General features: G+C 43.0%; 1 protein-coding gene and 1 long non-coding RNA gene across 2 annotated transcripts in view; one reads left to right on the top strand and one right to left on the bottom strand.

Moving 5' to 3' along the window:
* The window catches only part of NOTCH2 (notch receptor 2), a gene marked incomplete in the record, with an annotated part of 169,899 nt that overhangs the window by 56,713 nt on the left and 99,367 nt on the right, over positions 1 to 13,819 (top strand).
* LOC138850556 (uncharacterized) lies at positions 3,427 to 8,324 on the bottom strand. Its single transcript, XR_011390483.1, has 2 exons — positions 8,030 to 8,324; positions 3,427 to 3,640 (listed from the first exon to the last, which is right to left on the bottom strand). It is a non-coding gene; the product is annotated as an uncharacterized lncRNA (long non-coding RNA).

Raw genomic sequence — 13,819 nt, 5'->3', positions numbered from 1 at the left:
CCTGTGTAGCATACCTGAGTGGCTGGCTTCAATTCCTGAATCTGCTCCTGATGTCAGTTTCCTGCTGATGTGCACTGAAGGAGGCAGCAGGTGATGGCTCAGGTAGTTGAGTCTCTATCACCTGTATAGGAGACCTGGATTGAATTTCTGCCTCCTTGCTTCAGCTCCAGTTTTAGCTATTGCAAATGAGGAGTGAGTCAGTGAATGAATGGAGGCACTTTTTTTTAAGAGGTTTATTTATTTATTTGCAAATCAGAGTTACACAGAAAGAGAAAGAAAGGCAGAGAGAGAGAGAGAGAGAGAGGGAGGGAGGGAGGGGGAGGTCTTCATCTTCTGGTTCACTCCCTAATTGGCTGCAACAGTCAGAGCTGCAGTGATCAGGAGCCAGGAGTTCCTTCTGGGTCTCCCATGTAGGTGCAGGGCCCCAAGCACTTAGGCCATCTTCTGCTGCTTTCCCAGACCATAGCAGAGAGCTGGATCAGAAGTGGATCAGCTGGGACTTGAACTGGTACCCATGTGGGATGCTGGCACTGAAGGCGGTGGCTTTACCTGCTACGCCACAGCACCGGCCCCTTGGACAAGGCACTTTCTGTGTGTCCGTCTTTCTGTCAAATAAATAATAATTAATTCTCCATGCTCAAACAAAAATTTAATTTTCATTAATTTCACACTAGTATTTGTTGAGCAGGCTACTATGTTGGATATCTGTGTGGTTGTTGTGAATAGACAGAAAAGCCTAAGACACCTGTGTTACCTGACTTCCTTCTTCACAAGTTACTTACATAGGGTATGTCTGTTCATGAAGGCTGTATTTCTCCTACATAAGACATGGTGCGGTCCTTTGAAGTCTTGCCACACATGTATGTATAAAATAAAGCAGTCTGTAGTTGTCTGGTGTAGTGGCACAGATGGTGGGAGCAATGGAGAATCAGATGGAAACAACTGCTGTGGACAGAAGACTTTAAAAGCATTTTGATGCACGGTTGTAAATCTTCAAATATTAGTGGTGCCTTAGGTGGTAGATAGGTAGGAGATGGGTAGAGGTGGAGGATGGAGGAGTGTAGGAGATGGGTAGAGGTGGAGGATGGAGGAGTGTAGAAGTGTGTATTATTTCCTGGAGTTGTCATTACCTGTTTCTACATAATTTTTTCCTACTGAACACATTCTCAAAATTTTTCTCATGTTGATTGCTCTCTTTTGTCTATATTTCAGTTTGTGTGAGAATTTACTAAGCCAGTATGTGGATTAATGCAATTTTAAAGGGATAGCTAAGAGATTGAAAACAATCATTCCTCGAGTTTATGTTAGTCAGATGTTTGGAGATCGAATGCCTAGACTGAGGAGTCAAGGGGTGAGGGCCAGGCAACAGGAAGGGAGGGCAGCTGGGAGCAATTACCTTCCCTCCCCCAGACCTTTTTGGCTTTGAATATTGATTTTTGTGGTGCTGCCAGGCACAGCAGCCAGGTAACTTGTGGCCATATTTTGCAAGGGAACTCAGAATCCATGAATCTCTAAGGCAAGAAAAAGAATGAGCTAGGATAGGGAGTGATTTAAACACGCACACAACCAGAGAACAAAATTGATTCTCATATACTGCATAGTTCAGTCTCTTAGCTGAGAATTCAGGTATCTCAATCTCAAATCTCTCTCATCCAGCATATCACTGGCAAGATCCTGTTCATTTCAGGGACCCAGAGTAAGTAAGCCAAGTCCTTGGTTACCCCAAATTAGCTCATGTCCTTTACTGCTTGTTTCCTCTGATTATATACTACATATCCAAACCCTCAATTATCCAGAATAAACTAGGACTGCCTATTCTGTGTGGAAAGCATTTAACAGTGGTTATGATTCTGTTGCCTAGACCATGGTGGCTGCTTAGTCATTTCACTGTCTGTCCCTTTAAGATTTTGAAATGCTCATTCTGTTGTGTAAGCCCAGACGCAGCTCCTTGAGGAGTTGTTTCACTGGGCAACTTGCCCGTTCTGAAACCTCAGTCATCCCAAAAAGTACCTCAGGAACCTCCTTGACGTTAATTTTTCTGTCTTGATTCTATTTGTATATAATGTTTGTGGGGTCTCTCTGTCTCATATAGTTGAAACTCATGGTATTCAATTTCCGGGTCGTTCATAAAAAATGGACAGAACTTGATTACTAATGTAAAGGTGACTCATTTCCTTCCAGGCAGAGGCTGACACTGAATATCAGAGTTCATAATTAGCCTCCACAGAAGCAAACTGATTATGGGACATCAGTTGTTCTTTGCTAAATTGTGTAAGAATTAATGATAGCGTCATGAGCTGGGGAAGTAAGATAGACACGTATGCTGTGTTGAGAGAATACATAAAAATGAGAGCTACATGATTTGACTTACTGGCTAATTCCTGACTTTAGATTTAGTGCTGCTTTTTGCAGAACCTTGCCCTGCACATACACCCAAGTCATCTGTAGTCTCTAGTGTTTTATGAGCAGGTAACATTTCCTAAAGAGACTGGAATCTCTACCAGTCTTCCGTGCTGAAGAAAACAAGCTCCTTCTTGGCCAGTGGTTTGGTGGAAGAGGAGAGGGAGGCCCTTGTGTCCCATTTGGACTCAGGATTTCTTTTCATTCTCCTTATCTCATTTAAATATATTGTTCTTTCTCCTTTGCTAGTTCTTTGCCTCCTTACGCTTTCTGAAAACATGAGTTGTGCAATGATTTCATTTACATAAGCTTGTATTGAACTGTCTATGGCCTTAGAAGGGTGATAGGTGGGTGCTAAGAGGGACATAAAAGAAGGGACATGAACACAATTCTTATCCCAGGGAGCTTCAGCTTGGAGTTGGGCAGTAGCCAAGACATATACAACCACAGACCCCCAAACATTAGCATCAGCAAGCATCTTACATCCTCCAGTGGTGTTGCTGAGGAAGTACGAAAGCCAAGCTTGCAGTCATTACACTTAGAAGGCTGAAGGGACGTTAGAGAATACTGCTCCCACTTGTCTTGTTTGATCTGTGAGGAGCCTGGGGCTTAGTGCAGCTAAGTGAGTTACCCTTATTACATCACTGATTAGAATGTAGACTGGAGCTAAGACCTATTTCTTCAGACCCCATTAGGCAATCTAAAGATTCAGTGCTATTTCTTTTCATTCATTATACCAGCCCTTAAAGAACTGATGTGGGTGAACATATACACTGGCATAAAAGCAGAATTAAAAAACAAAGAAATTCAGGACTCTGGTGGGGTAATCTGAAAGACTTGGAATTTAAACTCTAGCTGTATAGTCTTATTTTTTGATGTTCCTTGAAGCCAAACAATGTGGAAATTCTTTTTAGTTCTTCATAAAAGAGACCTGTAGTAATATCCAAGGGGCTGTGGAACATGCCTAAATAGAATCATACAATTTTAGAGTTAAAGTGAGTATTGAAAATCATTTGGTCTAGCATCTTTTCTTTTTAACTATTTATTTATTTATTTATTTGATAGCATTAGAGAGAGAGAGAGAGGTAGAGACAGAGAGATCTTTCGTCTGCTGGTTCACTTCCCAAATAGCTGCACTGGGTGGAGCTGAGTCCATCTGAAGCCAGGAGCCAGGAGCTTCATGTGGAACTTCCAGTTGTGTGCAGGGTCCCAATCACGTGGGTTATCTTCTGCTGCTTTCCTAGGCATATTAGAAGGGAGATGGATTAGGGGCCGGCGCCGCGGCTCACTAGGCTAATCCTCCGCCTAGCGGCGCCGGCACACCGGGTTCTAGTCCCGGTTGGGGCACCGGATTCTGTCCCGGTTGCCCCTCTTCCAGGCCAGCTCTCTGCTGTGGCCAGGGAGTGCAGTGGAGGATGGCCCAGGTGCTTGGGCCCTGCACCCCATGGGAGACCAGGAAAAGCACCTGGCTCCTGGCTCCTGCCATCGGATCAGCGCGGTGCGCCGGCCGCAGCGCGCTGGCCGCGGCGGCCATTGGAGGGTGAACCAACGGCAAAGGAAGACCTTTCTCTCTGTCTCTCTCTCTCACTGTCCACTCTGCCTGTCAAAAAAAAAAAAAAAAAAAAAAAAAAAAAAAAAAAAAAAGAAGGGAGATGGATTAGAAGTGGAGCAGCCAGGATTTGAACTGGCACCGATGTGGGATACAGGCAGCTTTACCCACTATGCTACAATGCTGATCCCCTTGCATCTTGTTTTAATACATGAAGATGCTGAAGCCATGAGGTAAAGTTCAGTGCCACATCTAGTGGCAGAGTTAGGGCTGGGCCAGAGGAAAGGTCTCTGAGGAGCTATTCCATCAAAGAGACCTAAAAATCATTCTAAAGTCTTGGGAGGGAGATTTAAAAAACAATGCTAGTTGTATTTTTATTCTTCATATAAAAAACAGATTCATACTGTGAAGTCTCTCTTTTTATATGTTTGTATACATGATGGAACACATTTTCCCAAGGTATATCACTAGGCTTTTTTTTTTTTATTTATTTGAAAGACAGAGTTACAGAGAGAGGTAGAAACAGAGAGAGAAGTCTTCCATCAACTGGTTCACTCCCCAGATGGCCGCAATGGTCGGAGCTGTACCGATCCGAAGCCAGGAGCCAGGAGCTTCTTCTAAGTCTCCCACTCAGGTGCAGGGGCCCAAGGACTTGGGCCATCCTCTGTTGCTATCCCATGCCATCCCAGAGAGCTGGATCGGAAGAGGAGCAGCCAGGACTCGAACTGTTGCCACAGTGCCAGCCCCTGCATGGGTTTTCTTGTTTTGTTTTGTTTTTGACAGGCAGAGTTAGACAGTGAGAGAGAGAGACAGAGAGAAAGGTCTTCCTTTTGCTGTTGGTTCACCCTCCAGTGGCCGCCATGGCTGGCGTGTTGCGGCCGGCACATTGCGCTGATCCGAAGCCAGGAGCCAGGTGCTTCTCCTGGTCTCCCATGGGGTGTAGGGCCCAAGCACTTGGGCCATCCTCCACTGCCTTCCCGGGCCACAGCAGAGAGCTGGCCTGGAAGAGGGGCAACCAGGAAAGAATCCGGCGCCCCGACCGGGACTAGAACCCGGTGTGCTAGCGCCGCTAGGTGGAAGATTAGCCTAGTGAGCCGTGGCGCCGGCCCTGCAATTTGTATTACAGTTTCTGCTCTAATACTGTGTTTTGTTTAGACTTGAGGGGTTTTATTTGGAGTTTCAGCTTGGTTGCCAAGTTCAGATCCAGCCTGGACCACTTGGGGTTTTACAGTGTCTATTGTGCTTGCTACCTGCATTCATCAGTGTTGGGATAAATGTGGTATATTCTTAGAACACATTTAACTTTGCTCTGAGTAATCTTGATGCTTGTTTGATACTCAGTCTTTATAGTGTGGAAAAGCAGCATAACATCTAAGTTTTTTTTGTTCCCTTTCCCCCAAACCAGTTTTCTCCCCCTTTACTATGGTCTTATCTTTTAAAGGAAATAGTGTTTTTTGTCTTGAGTTACCACATTAGGATTAGACATTATAACTTTTTCCCACATGTTCACTGTTTTTTTTTTATTTTTTATTTTTATTTTTTTATTTTTTGACAGGCAGAGTGGACAGTGAGAGAGAGAGACAGAGAGAAAGGTCTTCCTTTGCCGTTGGTTCACCCTCCAATGGCCGCCGCGGCTGGCGCGCTGCGGCCAGCGCACCGTGCTGATCCGATGGCAGGAGCCAGGAGCCAGGTGCTTTTCCTGGTCTCCCATGGGGTGCAGGGCCCAAGCACCTGGGCCATCCTCCACTGCACTCCCTGGCCACAGCAGAGAGCTGGCCTGGAAGAGGGGCAACCGGGACAGAATCCGGTGCCCCAACCGGGACTAGAACCCGGTGTGCCGGCGCCGCTAGGCGGAGGATTAGCCTAGTGAGCCGCGGCGCCGGCCACATGTTCACTGTTTTTATCATCTTTGGTCTTCATTATGCAGAGGTATGGCAAGTGACAATATTAATCATTTGGATTGCCTTTCTGAAATGAAACATGGTTTATAATAACTGCTCCTCAAGTGGCCTGACATCTAGTTAACAAAAAAGGTACCTGGCTTGAAAGTAAGCATTTTTGCCTACATATACTTAAACCTTTTCACCCACCAAATAGAGGTCTGCAGACTTTTTCTTAAAGGGCCAGATAGTATATTCAGCTTTGCCAATTAAGGCAAATTGAGAATCCTGTGTATGTACTTATGTACCCATTTGAAATGTCACCATTTAAGAAATACAAAAGCCAGTTTTAGCCATTCAGATGGCAGTACCAAAACAGGTGGCAGCCGACGTTGCCAGCCCACCTCAGAGCTTGTGGGGCGCTCAGCGCTTCCTGTCCTCGCAAGGCATGGCTGCAGCCTGGAAGAACCGTTTTTTGTGGTTAATTTTTTTTAATACACACAAGAAATCCTTGAAGTAAATGCTGTTGAAGTAGGGGTAAAGAATTCTGATTCCTCCTGTGTCAGCTTTAGTTTATGCCATTTTTCTAGTTGAGATCTATACTGAAGGCCAGGGCCAAAGCTGAGGCCATGTTAAATTAATGAGCAGCATTAATAAAATAAATGAAAACATCACATTTTTTCTTTGGCAATAACTGTTCTCACTGCCATAAAAGTAATAAATGTTGCTAGTTGTAAACGTCATGTAGGTTTTCTTTTGTGTAGGACAGTTTTTTGGTTGACTCTTGTGAGGGTGATGATTTTAATAGTTATGTTTGTTCTCAGAAGCTTTAATCTAGAAGAAAACAGATGAATCAGATCCAGTCCCAGCATTGTTGCTGGTGAAAGTGCATATTTCCAAGCTTAGGCCACTGGTGTTCTGAGCCTCTTATACATATACCACTAGCATTATCCATAAGATGAAAATTTATGGGTTTTGCTGTTGTATTTGTTGTTGTAAGAATACAAGAGTACATAACATAATTATAGCATGTCTTTTAAAAAAGAAACAATCTGTGTGGCATCTAGGCGTGTGTCATCTATACTTTTTCATTAGACTCACTATTTAGCTCTGCCAAGTTTTACTGTGGCCTCTGGAGGCGTAGACTTTATTTATTTATTTTTAAGATTTATTTATTTACTTGAAAGAGTTACACAGAGAGAGAAGGAGAGGCAGAGAGAGAAAGAGAGAGAGAGGTCTTCCATCTGCTGGTTTACTCCCCAATTGGTCGCAACAGCTGGAGTTGCGCCAATCTGAAGCCAGGAGCCAGGAGCTTCTCCTGGGTCTCCCATGTGGGTGCAGGGGCCCAAGCACTTGGGCCATATTCTACTGCTTTCCCAGGCCATAGCAGAGAGCTGGATCAGAAGTGGTGCAGCTTGGATTCAAACTGGCGCCCATATTGGGTAATGGCACTGCAGGTGGTGGCTTTACCCATTATGCCACAGTACTGGCCCCTGCATAGACTTTAATTTCATGCATCAAACCAAGTAGCCGGTGAAGGAGTTTCCAAAGGGGAGGGATACTTTATTTTCAAGATAAACTAGTTGGAATATATACTAATATTGTAGGAAACTTTTCTACTCAGTTCAACCGATATTCAGAAGCATTAGGAGTATCAGATACTAGCCCAAGAGTTACTTTTTGAATGCTGTCTCAGTGTTTTCTCAGCCTTTTTACCATTGACATATTTTGCCCCAAAGGAGTCTTTTTAAGCTTTTTCTCCCCACCTTGTAACTGCCTACAGTACAATATTAGTTCTGTAAATATACTGTATATATGTTTATCTGTTGTGGACCTTTGAATAACCACAAACCATTGTAACTTCTACACTTTTTTTGATCCCCAATAACCAATCTTTCTCCCTTTTGGACCATGTTCCTATCTTTTAAGGAAAGTAGTGATTCTCCCCCACCCCATTATAGCTGCTATTTTTATTACCTATGGTTCTAATTAAGGACATTTGAAACATTTTAATATTTTAGAAAATTCTGAGTTTATATTTTTCCAATTAAGCATTAACAAGCTTTACGTACCCCCACGTGTATTCTGTTTTGGAGAATGATATATTCAGAATCTATAAAAAATTTTTTTAGATATGAAGAAATGCAGAGTTTTGTTTTTGAAGATTTATTTGAAACAGTGATTAGGGAGAGACAAATACCTTTTATCCACTGGTTCACTTTTCAAATGGCTGCAATGCTGGAACTGGGTCAAGCCGAAGCCAGGGGCCTGTAACTCCATCCAGGTTTCCCACAAGTGTGGCAGGGGCCATCTTCTGCTGCCTTTCCAGGTGCATTAGCAGCAGGGAGCTAGATCTGAAGCTAAGCAGCCTGCACTTGAGCCGGTGATCTGATACAGGCGTAATCCTCTGGGTCACCACGTCAGTCCCAAGAAATGCAGAGTTTTCTCCAGCCAGCCTCCACGGTTTGGTTTAATATGATTGGGGCACAATTATTTTTGAACTAGGAATCCTTTCAGACCAAGCCGTAAGCTTTTGTTTCAGACAGTTTTTGGACTTCAGAACTTTGAAGCCACTCACTCTGGGGAAAACAGACTCCTGCAATCAGTTTTTTTCCTGGAAATGTTTAATTTTCATTGTCAGTGTCTAGAAACATGCTGTTGAGGCCACTCTATAGGATGTTCCATCATTCAGGGATCCAGGTGCCTGGTGGTTCATGTGGTTGATGTCTAATCAAAGACTAATGAAGGAGCAATAAAAATGCAAGAGAGAACTAAGACTGTGTGTGTTAGTTAACTTCACATTTTTGGAGAGGGGAATAGGATTAAATAATTTACTTCATATAGGTTTGGTCCACTTTAAATGACTTAGGGATGATGGAGGGATAAGAAATACTCTCTGTATCAGAAATGTTAATTAGTTTTGAAAAAATCCTTTGGGTAAACAGCTCAACCTAATTAAAGTATCTTTAAGGTATAAAGATTCCATGGAATCTTGCATTTCACCATTTGGCCTCTGTTAAGAATATGAGCACTGAATAATTAAATGTCTTCTGTATGTCAGTGATTGTGTTAGGTGTTGGGAATATGATAATGAACAATTCTTAGTTTATTGAGGAAAACATAATTGTCATAAAGGCTAAGGAGTGATAAGATATGTCTGAGTTATGGGAAAACACAATACGGTTGATAGGGCTATTTCTAAGAGGAAATAACATTTAAGCTGGAGCTTGAAGGAATTTTAGGGCTCAGCATTGAGAAGAGGGTGGGAAAAGTGTTTTGGGCTGAGTGAACAGCATGTACAAAGGTCTGAAGGTGAGAAGTGGTGCATAATAGCTAGGATCTGAAAGAAGTTCAGTCCAGCCAAGAGTGCAGTACATAAAGGAGAGATGATCTTGAAACAAATTCAGTCTTATTTGAATGCAGTGCAAAATGTCAAAATCAAAGAATTCAAGAATCATTTTAATACATACTTGTGCTTTTATTGTTATAGCACCTAAAGGTGGACAATATATTATTTCGTACTTTAGAGAGTGATTTATAAGGATTGCAGACTTCTCGCAATAACTCTGTAGCCCATAGCTTGAGAGCAAGTCACTGGTTTTTGTCTTACTACTGTGAAGGATGCTTTCTGTAAACTTATGTGTATAGGGTATGTTTGTCATGCTTTAATTGCCAGTAGGTACTTTCTCAAGTTCCAGTACTGTGCATTATGCTAAGGTATGAATTATGTGCTGGAAGACAGAGAGACCACCTTCTGTTACAGCAGCAACATGAGTCTTTCAACACTGTTTGTGTGCCCCTGCCCAGCCTTTCACGTGGTGATTGAAGAGACCAGGCACTCAGCTAAGCTTTTGAATTCTGATAAATGAGCCTGGACTGTAAACTGGAAGATAAGGGCGTTTACAAACTTCTTATGTAAATAAAGCATGGTTTCCCATTGCAGTGGTTCCTGATTTCACAGCCTCCCATGAAGATGAATGGTGCTGTGAATTAACAGCTTGAAAGCCTGTACTACCTCAGCTCCTTTTTGGATCGGATTTATTATAATCAGTGTGCATTTATTGCTTTATTCAGATGAGGGTGGAAAAACCTGAACACAAGCAAACCAAGTGGGGTGGAGTTTCAGAAAATAATTCCCAGCCTCACAATTCCCTGCAAAGTTCTTTTCCTGTGGGAAACTTTTAATTTGGAAGCATTCAACCTAATGTGGGAACTAAGATTAACATTTTCTGAAACACTTCTGCAAGAAAACCAGGAATGTTCTGTCCAGGAAGCTGGATTTACATAGTAGGAAAATGGGCTAGTCTGCCTGTAGTATTGATAGACTTTGTGTATTAGTTGTGATAAAAGTAGTGTGTGTGGAGGGGGAGGGACTTTTTTCATTACATCAAACTAGCAGGCCCCTAAAAAATTAGGTTTTACCACAAACAGCCCAGCGCCTGCCCCTATACTCTATACATGAGTACTGTTTTGTTTTTTTTTTTAATTCCTTTTGTTTTTTCTTCTTGCTGAGTAAGCTGTAATGTTTCTGTTTTTCCTTCCTTTCTTTTTTTGGGAGGGGGTGTGGTGAGAGTGGGAGTGGGAATGCCAAGAAGAAGTCAGCATGACAGAGCTGCTTCCTTTTTCTTACCCATTACTAGGAAGTTAACTGGAAGTCTTTGTGCTTAAAAAAAAAAGTAATGAACATAACCCAGTTTGTTACCTTTACACAGAGTTGCAGAATTAAAAAGTTGACAGTGTGATGAGACATCAGAGTGCAGGTGCTGGGAGGAGGCCTGCCATGAGAGCAGACCAGTTGGCTGGCCTCCTGAACGACCTTTCCCAGGAGTCCAGACTTGGTTCTGTAGGCTCTGGGGCATCTTAGCAGTCTGTAGCCAGAGCCCTGGGAATTGGATGTTCTATAGGAACTTTCACTGGTTGCAGCTAGCCTTGACTGTTAGCAATTATTTTTATCTCCTTTAACAGGGGGAACGCAGGAGGGAGACAGGAAACTAAGCTGGCATTATGGTTACAGGAAAGAGCAGACTGATTTTGAGGCCTTTTCAAACTGCAGACCTTTGTGACTGACCGATGCTTAATTTGGTTTCTGGGTTTTGTTAGTGTTCCCCTGCCCTTACCTCATTTACCTTAACGACAGCTCCCCCTCCAGAGCTCAGCTAGGGCAGGCTGCCACTGCGGATTGGGGGGCCGAGAGGCCCAGAGCAAGAAGAAAGTGGGTTGAAAGCAGAGTTCTGTTTAAAGAATTTTCTGCTGGAAACTAGCCCAGAGGGAGTAAAGAGGAGCTTTAATGAGGAGCAGCTGCGGTGCCGACGCAACCCACATGAGACATTTTTTTCCCCTCCGTTCCACATTCTGTATAGTTTTTTAAAAATCATGATTTTGAAATAGCTGTTTTGTAAAGCACGCCTCTCTTTTTCTTTTTGCATGTGGTGGGGTTTTGCTTTGTTGGAATTTTTTTTTTAATGACCAAATTCTCGCTTATAAAAAACTAAAGACAAGAGCTGCAGCAAAGTGCCCATTGCAATTTGGACTCACCCTGCTGATACAGAACACTGAGTGGAGAAGACGGGGAGAGAATACTGGCTTTTATTTGGAATGGGAGCTTATTTCCTGCTCGGACGTCAGTCATCTTGGAGCTGCCACAAGCTGCTGCACTGTTCTAAGCTTTTCTCTAGATGAGTGGCTATTCACTTAGGAAACTTGAAAGGACGAATTTTTCTGTCCTGTATTACTAGGGAGACGGGTTCTGAACTGCAGCCATCGCCAGATAGATTGGAGTTGCCATTCAACCCCAGGCTTTGTTGAAATCTGTAAAGTGGCTACATGTAAACTCATCCAGCCTGCCGGGGATATGTGAGCTTTGGGGTCTGGTTTTCATCTGTGTTAGTGGGGAGGGGGGGACTGTATGGGCATCCGTTCAAATGGAATGTTTTCTGGTTCCATTAGGAAGAACCCCTTGTTTTTCTCTCTGATCTTCTGCCTTCTCTCCCCTTCACCCCACTCCCCTTGTGTGTCTGAACAGTAACAATGAAAAAGTGGCAGAAATGGCAGATTTTTAAAGAAGAAGTCATGAATACATCTCTGTGTGTTTGATAAGTGTTCAGATTAGTTTTTGGAATTATTTTACAGAGAAAAGTCCCCCCAAACTTCCCTGTATTCACTGCCTCATCTGGAAACTATGTTCTTCAGAGTTCCAAAGCTAGTGAAGAAAGATGTAATAGAAGGAAGTCACTGCAAGAGCTCCTAAATAATTGATAAATTCCCCCACAGGAGGGGTGGTGTTCCTGTAGTTTTAGGAATGAAAGGCAGCTGTTGGGTTTATTCAGCTAGTTTTTTAAAAAAGCTTTTTGCATATGCCCTTTGTTCAAGAGGTGGACTATTGTCCAAACTTTGTACTGCATAACTTCATAGAATTATAGATTCCTGAGGTATTTGGATTTTATGTAGTCATATTTTCAGCCTCAAACCTAACTTAATCTTGTTTCTGGGTGGAGTCTCATTTCCCATTCAGACTGACAGGGTATATGATGTCCTTATGTCCAGCCAAACAGGGATCTCCCAAGTTAAGAGCCCTGCTGCTTTAGGAAATGGAGCCCTTTATTTCTGGTTGTCTCATCCATTGTTCTTTCTTCTCATGTCTGAAATTCTTCTTAGGGATGTGAAGGATAATCTTGTACCTCAGGGTGTCTCTTAGGGTTGACCTGGCCTGTGTTCATCCAGGCAGGCAGAGTTTTAGAAGGGGATTTTCTAGCAGGTTTGGAGTGACAGAAGCTTGCTTAGGAACCTGGATACCTGCATTGAGTATTTGGTGCTCATTGTATCAAGAAGCCTGCACCAGAGTACAGAACATTCTTTTTCCCAAGAATACTGTCCAAATGGGGTTGAAGACTGCCACAAGAAAGACATAACCAGGGCTTAGATGAAAAGAAGGAGCCAGACGGGTAGACATAATGCAGTATGTGACGTGGCACTTCATCTGCTGTTTGGAGGAATTCCAGATGGGTCCGATGGTTTGGAGGTGCCTTAAAGAAGGCTTTGAGCAGATCTTCGAAAGAAGGGTGGAAGCAAGGAATGTAAAGTGAAGACATATCAGATGGAAAGCATTATATTTTTTACTGGAAATTAGGAAGATTTTTAGAGGCCAGTATTGTGGAAAGCGGGATTAAGCCACTGCCTACACGCTGGCATCACATATAGGCTGCTTCAACTTCTCCAGCTCCCTGCTGATGTGCCTGGAAAAGCAGTGGAGGATGACCCAGATGCTTGGGGCCTAGCACTCACATGGGAAACCCTGAAGAAGCTTTGGGTTCCTGGCTTCAGCCTGGCACAGCCCTGGCCATTGTGACCATTTGGAGAGTGAATCAGAAGATGGAGTAGCTGTCTCTTCCACCCTCTTTCTGTAACTCTGCCTTTCAAATAAAAAATCTTTTAAAAAAAGATTTTATAAGGGAAGAAGACAAGATTATGGAAATAATCTGGAGCATTTGAGTTATGGATCTAGGGAATAAGATGGTTAAATGGTAGGAATAGGGCATACAAGCAGATCAGAGATTCTGAGGAATTTGACTATGAAAGACTGCTGCTCCTTCCTGAGCAGAAGAGTGACAGGATCGAAATTATGCATGAAAACAGCTGTTTTTTCGGTAGTTTGCCTTGTTTCATTGGGGAATTTCCATCTTGTCCCTGAGGACAGGTGTGGATAGAATTCTTGTGCAGTTAGGATGGTAGACTTGATTGAATAGGTGCTGGTTTTGGGACAAGATTTAGTAGCACACATTTCGTTTTATGCTGTTTTCAAAGATCTAGGTGAAAATAAGGACACATTTTAGATGATGCAACTGGGGGAAATTGCTATGTCCACAGATGAGGAATTTGTTGCAGGTCAGTTAGCTTTGGCATCTAAATCCATACAGTGGGGGCTTCTGAAGTATGTCGCCATGCTGTAATTTTATGATTATATTAATATAGTTTAAGCATTGACTCAGTCAAG

This window comes from Oryctolagus cuniculus, chromosome 7 (genome assembly GCF_964237555.1).
Source record: "Oryctolagus cuniculus chromosome 7, mOryCun1.1, whole genome shotgun sequence".
NCBI lineage: Eukaryota > Metazoa > Chordata > Mammalia > Lagomorpha > Leporidae > Oryctolagus > Oryctolagus cuniculus.
The sequence above is the reverse complement of the archived record's forward strand: the minus strand, read 5'-3'. Positions and strand labels throughout refer to the sequence as shown.